Source organism: Rhinoderma darwinii, chromosome 12 (assembly GCF_050947455.1).
Source record: "Rhinoderma darwinii isolate aRhiDar2 chromosome 12, aRhiDar2.hap1, whole genome shotgun sequence".
In the NCBI taxonomy this organism is placed as follows: domain Eukaryota; kingdom Metazoa; phylum Chordata; class Amphibia; order Anura; family Rhinodermatidae; genus Rhinoderma; species Rhinoderma darwinii.
The window spans coordinates 23,705,470-23,717,911 of record NC_134698.1 but is presented as its reverse complement, the minus strand read 5'-3'; positions in this window follow the sequence as shown (position 1 = coordinate 23,717,911).

The window sequence follows — 12,442 nt, the reverse complement described above, 5'->3', positions numbered from 1 at the left end:
ATGCCACAGTGCTCTCTGTAGATAATGCCACAGTGCCCTCTGTAGATAATGCCACAGTGCCCTCTGTAGATAATGCCACAGTGCTCTCTGTAGATAATGCCACAGTGCCCTCTGTAGATAATGCCACAGTGCCCTCTGCAGACAATGCAACATACCCCTAGATAATGCCACAGTGTCCTCTGTAGATACAGCCACACACCCACTTGTAGCTAATGCCACAGTGCCCTCTGTAGATGCTGCCACAGTGTCCTCTGTAGATGCTGCCACAGTGCCCTCTGTAGATGCTACCACAGTGCCCTCTGTAGATGCTACCACAGTGCCCTCTGTAGATGCTGCCACAGTGCCCTCTGTAGATGCTACCACAGTGCCCTCTGTAGATACTGCCACAGTGCCCTCTGTAGATGCTGCCACAGTGTCATCTGTAGATGCTGCCACAGTGCCCTCCGCAGATGCTGTCACAGTGCCCTCTGCAGATGCTGCCACAGTGCCCTCTGCAGATAATGCCACACACACCCCAAGTAGATAGCTCCATTGGGGCTCCCTCTAGGAGTGGAATCCCCAGCCAGAACGTTTCCGATGCTTTGGCTGGGGATTCCTCTGCTGTTGGAGCCCCTGACGTCACTGCCCATACACTGTGACGTCAGGGGATCATCCTGGGTGGGAATGTGATATCAGGGAAACCCCAGAGCCGGTATCCCGGAGCAGAGCACTAGTATACGCTCTACGCCGGAACTCTGGGGAAGCCACTGACATCAGTGTCCATATATGGACAGTGATGTCAGTGGCTTGCCCAGAGCTGGGGTCCCAGAGCAGAGCCATTTCTAGCACTCTGCTTGGGATTCCAGCTCTGCTCCTGACAACACTGTCCATATATGGATATGGTGGATATGGATGTCAGGGGCAACCCCAGAGCTGGGGTCCCGGGCAGAGCGCTAGTATGCTCTTCCTGGGACTCCAGCTGTGCTCCTGACATCACTGGGACTCCTGATCTGTGGAAGCCCCTGACATCACTGTCGATGTATAGACAGCTTTGTCAGAGGCTTCCCCAGAGTCCTGGAACAGAGCCTATACTAGCGCTCTGCCTGGGACTCCAGCTCTGGGGAAGCCCCAGACATCGCTGTCCATATGTGATGCCCCAACAGCAGCCAGTGTCATAGTGACACCGAAGTTCATGTTTTTACATACAAGAATATGCTAATACATTACAAGTAAAAAATAAAAATGTAAATAAAGTTATCCCTTAATGGGATTAAAACAAAATATGTAACAAAAAATAAATATATTTAAAAAATGGCCAAAAAAAGTCATTATTTTGCATAAAATAAATTTTATTGCCCATACATTACAGAAAAACAAAAAATCCTACCCATATTCGGTATCTACACGATCGTAATAACTTGAAGGATTAATTTAACAGGTTATTTAGCGTGAAACATGAACGGGATAAAAAATAAACAAAAAAGACAATGCCGAAAATCAATTTTTTCCTACATTCATGCCGTAAAAATAAATGATAGAACTTACACAGTGATTGTTTTTTACCCCGTTTATCTGATGATGTCATCATTATCTGTAAACTGCTATGTTTCTCCCCAGAGAAGTGGATCCTCTAATCAGTTTGGACCTGACAAAACTAGGGTGCAGAGTCCAAAGAATCTTCCTGTTCCTACACCCTTAACCCCCACAAGGAGATATAGACCTTCATGGTCGGGATCCCAGTTTGCGATACCGAGAATAGTCACTGATTGGCGGCAGGAGCAATGATACAACTTTAGCCTATTTAGGAAGGGGTCATAGCCAGGGGTCATCACCAGGATAGTGGTCAGAATGTGACAACCAGAGAATGAGACAGAGACATAGTTAGAGTACAGGCCAAAGGTTAAAATCAGGAGGAGAATAACCGGTACCAGGTGACAAATCCAAGGGATGACACTTAAGCGAAATCCGGAAGGCCAAGGTCAACATCAGAGTCAATAGCAAAGGATATACGTTAAAAAAAAAAAAGTCAAGGCTTTGTGGCTAGAGTCCGCTTTCCACCCGGTATTCCACCTGTATTTACGGGCACGGTTTCGCTGCAAAATTGCACTGCACTAATCGGCAGCCCCTTCTCTCTAGCAGTGCAGGATAAAGATAAGGGGCAGCCCTTTCCGTAGTAAAAGTAAAAGAAATTCATACTTACCCGGCCACTGTCTTGGTGACGCGTCCCTCTTTCGACATGCAGCCCGACCTCCCTGGATGATGCGGCAGTCCATGTGACCGCTGCAGCCTGTGATTGGCCTGTGATTGGTTGCAGCAGTCACATGGGCTGAAACGTCATCCCAGGAGGCCGGACTGGAGGAAGAAGCAGGGAGTTCTGAGTAAGTATGAACGTCTTTTTTTTTACAGGTTGATCTATATTGTGATCGGAAGTCACTGTCCAGGGTGCTGAAACAGTTACTGATCGTTGAACTCTTTCAGCACCCTGGACAGTGACTATCCACTGACGTCGCCTAGCAACGCTCCCGTAATTACCGGTGCACACACGTAGTCACCCATAACTACGGAAGCCCCATAGATTTCTATGGGCCTGCCCGTGCCGTTATTACGGCCTGAAATAGGACATGTTCTATATTTTTCAACGTCACGGGCACATTCCCGTACGCATACGGGGAGATACCCGTGGCCAATAGAAGTCTATGGGCCCGTAATTACGGGCCGTAATTGCAGCCTTTTTTACGTTCGTGTGCATGGGGCCTAGGGAAAATTATTGAAATTCTACATCAGGAAGAATGGCAGCCAGTAGAATCAAGTGACTATGGGGATTCCAGGAGAGGTAGAAGCTCCATACATATAAATAACATATCTATATATAGCAGGTGGGTATTACCCCTAGGTAGTCACTCAGGTTATTTTTAAGATCACAACTGGATATCTGCTTTTGCCATATTGATCTAGAATGAGATGCGGTGAAACCAAACCTTTTTCTATTGATTACATGAATCCTTACCTATGATAAAGGGCTTTTCAGACCTTCATATTACAGCTCCATGTGGGGTCAGACGCCGATCAGCCAGAACATTAAAACCACCTGCCTAATATTGTGTAGTTCCTCTTATACTGCCAAAGCATGTCATGCATGGACACCAAAAAGACATCTGAAGGCGTCCTGTAGTATCTGGCAGCAAGATGTAAGATACACTATATGGACAAAAGTATTGGGACACACCTCTTATTAATTAAATTTAAATCGGTCCCATTGCCACAAGTATATAAAATCCAGCACTCGCCATGGAGTCGTCTTTACAGCCATTTGTAATAGAACGGGTCGTTGTAAAGACATCACTGAATCCCAGCGCGGTCCTGTAATAGGATGTCACCGATGTAACGAGTCAGTTCATGAAATTTCATCCGTCCAAGTTATTCCACCATCACCTGTGAGCGATATTATTGCAAAGTGGAAGCGTATAGGAACCACAGCAACTCAGCCACGAAGTGGGGACCACGTAAAGTTACAGAGCCGAGGGCTGAGGCACATAGTGCATAAAAGTCGCCAACGCTCTTCTGACTCAATAACTGCAGAGCTCCAAACCTCCTCTGGCATTAATATCAACACAAAAACTGCCCCAGGAGCTTCATGGCACGGGGGCCGAGCAGCTGCATGCCAGTCTTACATCACCAAGCACAATGCCAAGTATCGGATGGAGTGGTGTAAAGCCGCCGCCACTGGACTCTGGAGCAGTGGAAACCTGTTCTGTGGAGTGATGGATCACGCTTCTCTATCTGCAGTCTGATGGACGAGTTTGGGTTTGGTTAATGCCAGGAGAACGTTACCCGCCTGACTGCATTGTGCCAGCTGTAATGTTTGGTGGAGGAGGATAATGATATGGGGTTGTTTTTCAGGTGTCAGCCTCTTCGTTCCTGTGAAACAAAATCTTAATCCTTCAGCACACAAGACATTTATGATAATTGTAGCTTCCAACTTTGTGGGAAAAGATTATTAAAGAGAAGGCTTAAGGCCCCAGGCATTTTGCATCTACAGGCTACTATATCCCATACAAATTTACTTATTTTTGTCTGCAGTGTTTACTAAAGGAACCTTCTATAGACTGTAACCCTGGGTGGTCCGCTAATTTATTGCAGACCCAAATCAGGCCACTTTAAAACCCCTTTAAATTGTACCTCTAGTTATACTGACTCATGTACTGACTGCAGGTGACCGTGGGTAGTTTTAGCAGCTGGATATCCAGGGGATACATTTACAAAGGGGGCTGTTTTGTTGAATTACTCTTAAAGGGGTTGTCCACTACCAGACAGCCTATCCAATGGATAGGTCATCAGTATATGATCTGTGGGGGTCTGACACCCAGACCCCGCACCGATCAGCTGCTCCGGCTGCCTGCGGGCACCGGACGTCCATGCCGGAAGCAGATGGCTCCGGTCACGAAATAGCGGCCGATTCAAGTGAATAGGAGCAGAGCTGCAGCTCGGCCACTATGCAATGTATGGAGCCAACTGCTTCCAGCACTGTACATTGCATACTGTGCAATGACATCTGATGCCTGCATGCAGCCGGAGCAGCTGATCGGTCTGGGGCCCGGGTGTCAGACCCCCACAGATCATATACGGTGGATAGGTCATCAGTTGTCCGGTAGTGGACAACCCCTTTAATGTGATTAAATTCTAGGTGCCTAAAGTCACCACTAGAGGGAGCATATTTCGCACTTATTTATTTGGAGGTGTATACATTTGTATATGGTAAGACCCTAGTGGTGGCTGAAGAATTGCATTATTGACCTCTAGAACTATATGTATGGAGCTCTGTATAAAAAAAAAACAAAGCTGCATCCTCTATAAAAATATTTTATTTAATAATCCAATATAGAAGTTTGATGCCCTAAAAATTAAATGTTTAAAGCTAAAACTAGAACTAATAAATATTAGGATTATAATAAATATGCGGATATTTTGAGTTTAAAGGCTATGTCCACATTCACCACCATGTTTTGTACTGTCCCAAAGCATCTAAAATGTAAAATTAAGCAACTTTGCAAATAGTCCTGATTAAAAATGTCGTTTTATGTCAGGCCTGTGTCTCCATGGTAACAGACTACAAGTAAACCCTATGTAGTCTGATCTCGCAGCTATGCTATCTAACGTCTGTCCCCAACCTATTGCTAACCTACCACAGGTAACTTTTTTTATTCATTACGGGGAAAAAAGGGCAAGCTGTCTCTATAGTGCCACCTATAGGTGACTACCCTGTTGTCGATGTCTAACCAAGGAGTATCTGTACCTTCCCAGAGCTGCTTCAAAGGAAACTCACTCAATTGTGCTGTCTACAATAAGGTGTCTCTAGTTTGGCTATTAACCCAAATCTTGTTTCAAGTCTCTGGAAAGTTTTGAACATTAGGTTACAGAATAGTCACCTATAGGTGGCACTAGACAGACAGTTTTCCTCCTTCTGGAGTACCGGTATTTTGTATACATTTTCCCAGGTAACATTGCCTTTAAGACTCCCTGCCAGCAAGAAGAATCAGTACTTTCCAAGAGAAAAAAAAGGAGAAGACTCAAAGTTATGTTTATAAATTGTAATTTATTTCCTACCATTATTACCCTATAATTATTAATATAATATTACTAGAATTATATTACTGCTATCGTTATAACCCTAACACTATGAGATCCCTATTCCTAAAGCTGTTGATCCAGAAGAAGGCGAAAAACCCTGGACACATTCGGCCAATTTATGCCACAAGGGGAAAATTCCTTCTTGATCCCGGGAAAAGGCGATCAGTTCGAGAACCCTGGATCAAAGCTGCTAATTCCTATTACAGTTTACTAATTATTACAGTTAATTAACCTAAATTATAATTAAATTAAATTTAATTATTATATTGTTAGTATTAATTTGGTGTTGTTAATAAAAATATAATGATACTACTATTTCTATCACTAATATCTAAGTCCCTATTCCTAAAGCTGTTGATCCAGAAGAAGGCGAAAAACCCTGGACAATTTGAGCCAATTCATGTCACAGGGGGAAAATTCCTTCTTGACCCCGGGAAAAGGCGATCAGTCCGAGAACCCTGGATCAAAGCTGCTGCTATTATTATATAATTATTTTTGTTATTACTCTCTTATTAGTATACTATTTCTAATATTACTGCACTCTTGCTACCAATATTAATATGACTGACCTTTTTAATCTAACAATTATTAATATTATTATTATTATCATATTATTAATATTACTGTTGTTGCTGTTGATGTAATAACAGTTTTGATGTTTCCATACAAGTCTTCATCTTCTCATTGGTCTGACGAGGATGGTCCAGATGATGTTCCTCTTCCCTCTGATGTTCTTCATCATATCATGGAGGAAGGAATGCTGGCGGATTTTCTTTCTTCTTCCTGTCCGACACTGAATTCTTCTCATCGCCTCTTTAACCGTTTTCTCTTCCTCCTCCTCCTCTTTCTCTTCATCCACCTCTTTCTCTTCAACCACACTTTCTTCTTCATCCTCGTTGTCTGATTTCTCATCAACCTCAATGTCTTCCACTTCATTGTCTTCCTCCTCCTTGTCTTCCTCCTCCATGTCTTCCACTTCATGGTCTTCCACCTCGTGGTCTTCCACCTCGTGGTCTTCCTCCTCATGGTCTTCTTGCACTTGTTCTTCCTCGCGCTCTTCTGCCTCTCCTTACTCCTTCTTGACCTCCTCTTCCTTCAGATCCTCACACAGATGGCTTGATGTAGGTTTGGGCTCTTCTTCATCCCACGGCCATGGCAGATATTTCCTCTGAGTTTTGCGGTTCGTTGGCATGAGGCGCTAAGAAGATAAAATATTCAGTCAATTGTCTATTGAAAAGCTCCAATAACATTTTACCATCTATAGAAAGAACATGGATAAATCTGTTATAGAGAGAACATAATAACCAGTATGATCACTGACCTCCATCTTGAAGATTGGGGATGGTAAGAATTTCGTGCAGTAGATCAGGCGCTGTAGATCTCTCTCCTCCGTGGTGCTGGGGTAAGCTGAAGAGAGAAACAACCAGATAATGGGATCAGTCATAAAACGACACCATAAACCATAACATAACATTACAAAAATATTCCTTTAATCTGTCATCAATGGGACATGAAAGGTGCTTTATTTTAAAATATTCTGGATTATTGGACGGGCATAGAAAAGTAGAGAAATCTTAGTTTCAATCTTCAATTTCCTTACTGGTTCTCTCTTCAGTCTTCCACATTATAGTACAGTTCTGTGCTAAATGACCACATTTTCGGGATTATCAGATACAAAGGAATTTTACTGTATTTTGAGATCATCTATCAATCACTTTCTTGTGGTAAAGTCTAATTATTAAGAAAAACTCACTTATGAAGGGTCTAAGTCCAAAAGCGTATTCCTGCTGCCGATAGATGTCCTAAAGAGAAGAGAATCCAGTAAGTGACCGCTTATCCCTCCTCAGGAATGGACAGTAGGACAAGGGGTCAGTTTTACAAAAGAGCAGCCGGTGATTTGTGGACTTGTTACCTGTCCGGGGCTCTTACTCAATAAGCCGCTACTTGTCTGAGTGGACAGCCGACCACATGGACCTCTCCTGCTGGATCCAAGTCTCCTGCTACATGTCCATCACAGGGAAGGAAAAAACAGGACAATGAAGCCACTGACCTCCAGAGATCTGCTGCCCGCTGCCATCCTGTACCCGTCCTGAACTGTAGAATCCAAATCACAATCTGAAACACAAAATAGAGCTGTAGTCCCAGATCTGATAAAGACCCAAAATCCTGCAACTTTCCACATGTATTAATAGTGAATGTCCAAAAATCTATATATATTTTTTTTAATCTAAAAAGATCCAAAATTCTGAGTTGAATAATTTATTGTTTGGGACGCCAATTACATACGGTAGCTTCAAAATTGTGGCCTGTGATTGGTGCTTCAGGTCACATGATCTATGACCCATAAGGAATAGCAGTGCACAAGTACAGACCACGCAGCGCCATAATCTGGGCAGTGCAGCGCTTGGCGGTCCTATAGCTCCCATAGATCTTGTATGAGGTGTCAATGTGCGGCTGCATCTCTTCTTACAATCTCCTCCACACTGCGGTTGTCCGGTTGTGGAGGAGAGCAGGGGCACAGCTGTAGGGGTGCAGAGGTAGCAGTAGTACCCAGACCCTGATACCTGAGGGGACCAGAGGCTAAAAAAGAAGACAAACATCACATAGTAGATGGGGGTCCTGTTATAAATATCACACTGGGCCCCAGGAGTTTCACAATATGCCTCTGGAGAAACGGATACTGGGGACCCCAGTACTATTGATCGTGGGGGTCCCGGCAGTGATTAAACATGTATGGCCCCTCCGGTGTATAGGTGAGAAATGTTTCTGGTGGGAGAATCTCTTTATCATGTGTGATCATCGTCTTCTGCGCTGTTTATTTCTTACATAGAACATTTATCTCTGGAAATCTTCATGTAACATTCTCCACGGTGGATTTTACTGTATTTTGGGCTTTGTACTCTCATATATATATATATACAGACAGTGATAATACATTGGAGTGTGGCCTGTACTGGTATTTGTAGACTTATAGGAGGAGGAATATAGGTAATACTGGACACAAATACATATGGTATATGGGATTTCATTGCTGCCCTATAAAGATATATGAAATGAATATATTGTCTATGTTAATTCCGTTCACAAGTACAGAATACACCCCAAAACATCAACCAAAGTGTCCCCATTTACAGCGTCATAAGAGTGACCCTATAAACAGTTCCAGCAGACCGCGCCTCATTAAAAATAATGCCAGAAATGCACCCTCATAAATATTGGCAGCAGAGTGCCCCCTAATAAACATTACTGGCAGCAGAGAGTCCCTATTAAAAATTACTGACAGCAGAGAGTCCCTAATAAATATTACTGGCAGCAGAGGGTCCCTAATAAACATTACTGGCAGCAGAGAGTCCCTATTAAAAATTACTGACAGCAGAGAGTCCCTAATAAATATTACTGGCAGCAGAGGGTCCCTAATAAATATTACTGGCAGCAGAGGGTCCCTAATAAATATTACTGGAAGCAGAGAGTCCCTAATAAACAATACTGGCAGCAGAGAGTCCCTAATAAACATTACTGGCTGCAGAGGGTCCCTAATAAATATTACTGACAGCAGAGGGTCCCTAATAAATATTACTGGCAGCAGAGAGTCCCTCATAAACATTACTGGCAGCAGAGAGTCCCTCATAAACATTACTGGCAGCAGAGAGTCCCTAATAAACATTACTGGCAGCAGAAAGTCCCTAATAAACATTACTGGCAGCAGAGAGCCCCTTATAAACATTACTGGTAGCAGAGAGTCCCTCATAAACATTACTGGCAGCAGAGGGTCCCTAATAAACATTACTGGCAGCAGAGAATCCCTAATAAACATTACTGGCAGAAGAGAGTCCCTAATAAACATTACTGGCAGCAGAGAGTCCCTAATAAACATTACTGGCAGCAGAGGGTCCCTAATAAATATTACTGGCAGCAGAGAGCCCCTAATAAACATTACTGGCAGGAGAGGGTCCCTAATAAACATTACTGGCAGGAGAGGGTCCCTAATAAACATTACTGGCAGCAGAGAGTCTCTAATAAACATTACTGGCAGGAGAGGGTCCCTAATAAATATTACTGGCAGCAGAGGGTCCCTAATAAATTTTACTGGCAGCAGAGAGTCCCTAATAAACATTACTGGCAGCATAGAGTCCCTTATAAACATTACTAGCAGCAGAGAGTCCCTAATAAACACTACTGACAGCAGAGAGTCCCTAATAAACATTACTGGCAGCAGAGAGTCCCTAATAAACATTACTGACAGCAGAGAGTCCCTAATAAATATTACTGGCAGCAGAGAGTCCCTAATAAACATTACTGGTAGCAGAGAGTCCCTAATAAACATTACTGGTAGCAGAGAGTCCCTAATAAACATTACTGGCAGCAGAGAGTCCCTAATAAACATTACTGGCAGCAGAGAGTCCCTAATAAACATTACTGACAACAGAGAGTCCCTAATAAATATTACTGACAGCAGAGGGTCCCTAATAAATATTACTGGCAGCAGAGGGTCCCTAATAAATATTACTGGCAGCAGAGAGTCCCTCCTAAACATTACTGGTAGCAGAGAGTCCCTAATAAACATTACTGGCAGCAGAGGGTCCCTAATAAACATTACTGACAGCAGAGGGTCCCTAATAAATATTACTGGCAGCAGAGAGTCCCTCATAAACATTACTGGCAGCAGAGAGTCCCTAATAAACATTACTGGCAGCAGAGGGTCCCTAATAAACATTACTGGCAGCAGAGAGCCCCTTATAAACATTACTGGTAGCAGAGAGTCCCTCATAAACATTACTGGCAGCAGAGGGTCCCTAATAAACATTACTGGCAGCAGAGAGCCCCTTATAAACATTACTGGTAGCAGAGAGTCCCTCATAAACATTACTGGCAGCAGAGAGTCCCTAATAAACATTACTGGCAGCAGAGAGTCCCTAATAAACATTACTGGCAGCAGAAGGTCCCTAATAAACATTACTGGTAGCAGAGAGTCCCTAATAAACATTACTGGTAGCAGAGAGTCCCTAATAAACATTACTGGCAGCAGAGAGGTCCTAATAAACATTACTGGCAGCAGAGGGTCCCTAATAAACATTACTGACAACAGATAGTCCCTAATAAATATTACTGGCAGCAGAGAGTCCCTAATAAACATTACTGGTAGCAGAGAGTCCCTAATAAACATTACTGGCAGCAGAGAGTCCCTAATAAACATTACTGGCAGCAGAGGGTCCCTAATAATCATTACTGACAGCAGAGAGTCCCTAATAAATATTACTGGCAGCAGAGGGTCCCTAATAACTATTACTGCCAGCAGAGGATCCCTAATACATATTACTGGAAGCAGAGAGTCCCTAATAAACATTACTGGCAGCAGAGAGTCCCTAATAAACATTACTGACAGCAGAGAGTCCCTAATAAATATTACTGGCAGCAGAGAGTCCCTAATAAACATTACTGGCAGCAGAGAGTCCCTAATAAACATTACTGGCAGCAGAGAGTCCCTAATAAACATTACTGGCAGCATAGAGTCCCTTATAAACATTACTAGCAGCAGAGAGTCCCTAATAAACATTACAGGCAGCAGAGGGTCCCTTATTCACATTACTGGCAGCAGAGAGTCCCTAATAAACGTTACTGGCAGCAGAGGGTCCCTTATAAACATTACTGGCAGCAGAGGGTCCCTAATAAACATTACTGGCAGCAGAGAGTCCCTAATAAACATTACTGGCAGCAGAAGGTCCCTAATAAACATTACTGGTAGCAGAGAGTCCCTAATAAACATTACTGGTAGCAGAGAGTCCCTAATAAACATTACTGGCAGCAGAGAGGTCCTAATAAACATTACTGGCAGCAGAGGGTCCCTAATAAACATTACTGACAACAGATAGTCCCTAATAAATATTACTGGCAGCAGAGGGTCCCTCCTAAACATTACTGGTAGCAGAGAGTCCCTAATAAACATTACTGGCAGCAGAGAGTCCCTAATAAACATTACTGGCAGCAGAGGGTCCCTAATAATCATTACTGACAGCAGAGAGTCCCTAATAAATATTACTGGCAGCAGAGGGTCCCTAATAACTATTACTGCCAGCAGAGGATCCCTAATACATATTACTGGAAGCAGAGAGTCCCTAATAAACATTACTGGCAGCAGAGAGTCCCTAATAAACATTACTGACAGCAGAGAGTCCCTAATAAATATTACTGGCAGCAGAGAGTCCCTAATAAACATTACTGGCAGCAGAGAGTCCCTAATAAACATTACTGGCAGCAGAGAGTCCCTAAGAAACATTATTGGCAGCAGAGAGTCCCTAATAAACATTACTGGCAGCAGAGAATCCCTAATAAATATTATTGGAAGCAGAGAGTCCCTAATAAACATTACTGGCAACAGAGAGCCCCTTATAAACATTACTGGTAGCTGAGAGTCCCTCATAAACATTACTGGCAGCAGAGAGTCCCTAATAAACATTACTGGCAGCAGAGAGCCCCTTATAAACATTACTGGTAGCAGAGAGTCCCTCATAAACATTACTGGCAGCAGAGGGTCCCTAATAAACATTACTGGCAGCAGAGAATCCCTAATAAACATTACTGGCAGAAGAGAGTCCCTAATAAACATTACTGGCAGGAGAGGGTCCCTAATAAATATTACTGGCAACAGAGGGTCCCTAATAAATTTTACTGGCAGCAGAGAGTCCCTAATAAACATTACTGGCAGCATAGAGTCCCTTATAAACATTACTAGCAGCAGAGAGTCCCTAATAAACATTACAGGCAGCAGAGGGTCCCTTATAAACATTACTGGCAGCAGAGAGTCCCTAATAAACGTTACTGGCAGCAGAGGGTCCCT